The 4,975-nt window shown below is 37.8% G+C and overlaps 1 long non-coding RNA gene across 1 annotated transcript; it reads right to left on the reverse strand.

Moving 5' to 3' along the window:
- Positions 1-241: 241 nt before the first annotated feature.
- On the reverse strand, positions 242-1,699 carry LOC139136725 (uncharacterized). Its single transcript, XR_011553230.1, has 2 exons — positions 825-1,699; positions 242-431 (listed from the first exon to the last, which is right to left on the reverse strand). It is a non-coding gene; the product is annotated as an uncharacterized lncRNA (long non-coding RNA).
- Between the last annotated feature and the right edge of the window lie 3,276 nt (positions 1,700-4,975).

Raw genomic sequence — 4,975 nt, forward strand, 5'->3', positions numbered from 1 at the left:
ATGTTACTGAAAATTTGCCGCAAACTCCATACAGCAAATTATTTTATTTGTGCTGACCATTGTTTCTCGTGAAACTGGTATTTCAGAGTTTAGTTGGATAAAACACATCTATTGCTGTCCACAGTCCGCCAATATATAAATATTTTTTATCCAACTAAACTCTGAAATACCAGTTTCACGAGAAACAACGGTCAGCGCAAATAAAGTTATTATAAACAAAAAGAAGACAGAGAAAAAAAGGTTAAATTCAATTGTGGTACAATTTATTTTATATGCCATGTTCATTTCATGCCACATAAGTGTCATGATCATGTCAAGATTTTCTTTTGACTTGAGAAGTTTCATGTAACATTTACATTACTGTCAAAGGCTGTGATTAGGCTTTCTGTTCTCTGAATTTCTTGTCCCCTTTAGTGTACCAGCAATGGATTCTGAAAAATATAAATCGTTCAGGGAAGAGTGTAAGTCTTTACCGTTTGACCAAACATTGTAAATTTCATGAAAGAAATCGATAATTATTTGAAAATGAGACAAAATCAAGTTGAAAAATTGAAGCAGAAAATGCTTATATTCATGATCGAAATTAAATTAATAATGATTAAAATGTCCGACAGCGGACAACTCGCCGTATGTTGTTTACATACACGACGGCGACAATCTGCAAAAATCTAAGCACTTACTGTAAGTAACTGTTGTGAAACGAAAGTGAATTCAGTATGAATCAGCACTCAACGAAAATTTATCTTTAGGTAAAGATTGCAATACAACGATTACAGAACATAATTATAGCGATCGATGTACAGACGAATGGTACATTGACTTACATTTCTGAACGGCTCGCAGACGCTGGACGATTCCCGGTCCGGTTGCAGGTCTCACCGTGCTGTGTGTAAATACCGTACTCAGAAAATATAGTCGGCATCTTTACTGCCGCTCGCATTCACAAATTTAGAACTCCACCTGTCCCTGGTACTGTATACACGTTTTTGCAACTATGTGATATCATTTGGCTGGCGATTCCATAGAAAGATCACGAAATTGTCCACTAGAAAACTCCCTGCTCACAAGTACGCAGCCGACACTGGCCGATGGTACTAAAATCTAACTTCGCGCCGATCAAGCCTCTTGACGATAACGGAAGTGCGATCTATAAATCATTACGCGATTGATAATGTAGTCCCGTTTTTAAATGCTGGAATTGACTCTACATCTGCACCAATCCGTTATATTTTATACTTAATATAGCATTTAATTCATTAGTTTAATGAAAATGGTTATTTTTATCATAGAAAGACTAAAAAGAGAGTAAAAATTCTTTCAGCACGAAGAATCAATATCAATGCGCGAACTGACCTTGATGAACAGTCCGGGTCAGCTCCAAAATTGGAGACTCATTATGATAATGTATTCCGGCATTCAGCCAATCGTCGACCAGATTACATCATTAATAAAGTACAGGTCACGCTGGGTCACAAATTACCCACCAAGTGTGATCGGCAGTTTTGGGCCGCTTATTAAGCCCCTGTCTTGTGAATTTCGACGAATTTCGACAGTCAACATAATCCACGTGTTCTGCAGAAGGTCATGTCCAACAAGGAGTCCGATTAGTGAACAAATATTCGAAATATTGACGATTCATTTCTACCCCCAGTTTATCGATTTCGCTCAAGTACCGAGAATCATTTTGTGGATGTTCGTCATCTCTATTAGAAATAAGGTTATTTGTGTAGGTACGCGTATAACATTTTGCAAGGAAGAAGAGCAATGTCAGAGCTTTAAAACGATACCTGTTTTGTAGTTGTCAAACGCAGACTAAAAATGGTACGCGATTTTGAAAATGTGTTGACAGAGTGGCCACACAACTGTTCCCCATACGGTAGAATTTGTATCGCTGCCATCACCGATACAAATGGGGTATTCAGAACGATCTGTGTAGGTACACGATTTATATTTCGCAGGACTTCAAGCCAGAGTCTAGGAATCACAGCGATATATGGGGTTTGGTTGTCTTAGCCAGAATAAAACTGGTACGCGCTTTTGAAATTGTGTTTTGACAGAGTGGCCACACAACTGTTCGACATTATGACAGAATACGGCGCGGGAGTTGGACACAGTATGGGTACGTAACGAAGGACGCATGTGGAGGTTGCCAGGAAATACAATTTTTACTGATGGCGCGCTGGCCGCTGATTGGCTAATGAGAGTGGGGAAATATTATGGTATAGCGCTCCAATTTTGGAGCTGACCCGGACTGATGAACCGTGACCGGAGAGTGTAAACATGTCGGCTGCTCACACCTGATACACAGTACGTGTTGGACGTTGGTGAAGCGGCGCTTTGAATTTTCGTACAGCGACTGGGGATGGAGTGTAATCCTAAACCTCAAATTTGTGCTCGGAAATATAACTCTAACGCTGAAAACATGGACAAAAGCCTTTTACCTCGACCCATGTTATCAGAAGGCGAGATTTTGTCAGCGGCATCGATGGGACAGACTGTAAGCATGCATTGTACGTACCGTATACATGTACTATATTGATGGGATGAATAGCTTGGAGCACAGCCACTACTCTGCTTGGAGGTAGTAGCGGAAATATTACTGTACAGATTTGCAGTAACAAAAGTCTACGACGTGTCCTTACAGACCATCATCAAACGCACATTTCGTTCGAAACTGTTTGCATTTTGGTATCATTCGCAGAAAATACAGGGTGTAACTTGCAAGACAGACAAGTCCCTGTTTCAAAAATTTGTTTCCCTAAAAATTCAGTTTTCGATCCAACCATAATTTACCCAACCAGATTGTCAAAGGGCACTTTTATTACATCATGTCACTACAGTATATACTATAGATGCACTCTATATCCATGCAATGCTTTCACAAGCATAACAGAAGCTGTTCATTATCTAGCATTACCAGTTATTATAATTTAAAAAGTGGATTGTCTGTTATGAAATAAATGAACATAAAATATAAATGAAAGATCAATTTTATGTTGCTTACACACGACTGGTCACGAAGTGCAACAGTACTCAGTGTGTAGTGTGTACTCCCTGGTAATGAAATAGTGGGAAATATGTCAATCATGTGTTGCTGCATATTTGCAGCAATAATCTGGTTTGCCGCAAATTTGCAGCAACTTAGTCGTTTACCGCAAATTTGCTGCAAACTGACTTAAGGGTTTGCAGGAGGGTCACATCTACCTGCAAACTTCTGCAACTCCTTCCTGCAAGCTATATGCTTGCTGCATATTTGCAGCAAACTTACGGCAAATTTGCAGTAGAAATAATTTTCGGTAAGGGATCTACCAATTAGTGACACTTAAAATAAAACCACTGATGGCACTCGACATATGAACCAACTTGCAACTGTGCACTGGGTCAGATTTTCTGAAATTTTCACATTACGTTCTTTAAATGCTATATAAAAAATTACTATTTGGTTCAGCAATAAATTCTTACATTTTGAAATGAGAGGCATTTTAAGTTTGCTTATCATGTTTTTAATCACTTTTTTAATCACTTTTTTAATCACTTTTTTAGTGCCAGTCTTTCAACCCTTGTCATTTTAGAATGAGCATAGATAATGCAAAACAAAATAGTCGTTTTTTTCTACATTACTCTTCTTTCAAGTGAAATATTACATTTCAGAAAATATTGTCAAGTTTTTGACTTAAATTAATTTTTATCATTTATACCAAAATTGAGGTTTTTACCCCAAATATACACCAACTTCATCCTTCAAGTAAATTACTGTTACCATATTAAACTTGAGAGTTTCTTCTTTCTGAAAATACATAGAATGAGGGGGTTTTCTTGTCATCTTTGATGAGAAATATTGCTTTGAAAAAAACTATATTGGCAACATGCAGCTCCACCTTCAAATATGTTTCTCTAACAAGTGTAATCAAGACTGTGCAAGTTTATAAAACTAAATTTAACAAAAACACGTAAAACCCATGATGTACGAAAATACGTTCCTCTGTCTATAAATAGACGAGAAGCTAAAAATGAAAAGCATCCAATTGTCGTGTCTAGTGTCAATTGCCTAGTATATTATTCATATCAAGTGAATAAATTCGTTATGAAATTGGACTTGATTCTTAATGCCTTCTTGGTTGCACGATACATCCATTTATAATTCTTTAGTGTGTCCAACAGTACTACGCTTCAAAATCAGAATAATGTCTGCAAAGGCTATTCTCGCAACAGCCTGATTGAAATATCTTTGAGTCTGCAATTTGCAGCATAATTCAGATTCCTTTGTGATGGATGGTCTATTTTACAACCCTTGCAAGGTTCGATGGATAATTTGGTTGACTAACTGACATAGTTGGCTTCTCATAGTATATGCAAATGATATTTTACCCGAATTTCGGTTGAAGAGCCCCCATTTTGCAGTGCCATATGATATTTTTTGGTGCTGAAGAAAACATCTCATTTGGTGAAAAGAGTAACTGTTTTCAAAGTGAGTTAAACAACATTCTTTTTTCCTTTTTTATCTAGCTAATAGTGCAGCATTAGTGGGTTAGTGAGTGCAACCAGGATTGTGCAGGCACAAAAGGTTCAACATAACCTTCTCCAACAATTTTATTTTACTGTGACTTGGCATGTACACCCTTAACCACAGAACTTTGTACTCACCAAGCAGCAATGTCTGGTCCACAGAGCAGTGCATGTGTGCTTAAGGATTCTTTTACAACAACATTCTTTTTTCATCTAGCTAATAGTGCAGTGGGTTAGTGAGTGCAACCAGGACCATGTGGGCACGAAAGGTTCAACATAACCCTCTCCAACAATTTTACTGTACTGTGACTTGGCGTGTACACCCTAAACCACAGAACTTTGTACTCATCGAGAAGCAATGTCTGGTCCACAGAGCAGTGCATGTGTGCTTAAGGATTCTTTTACAACAACATTCTTTTTCCATCTAGCTAATAGTGCAGCATTAGTGGGTTAGTGAGTGCAACCAGGA

Source organism: Ptychodera flava, chromosome 7 (assembly GCF_041260155.1).
Source record: "Ptychodera flava strain L36383 chromosome 7, AS_Pfla_20210202, whole genome shotgun sequence".
Lineage (NCBI taxonomy): Eukaryota > Metazoa > Hemichordata > Enteropneusta > Ptychoderidae > Ptychodera > Ptychodera flava.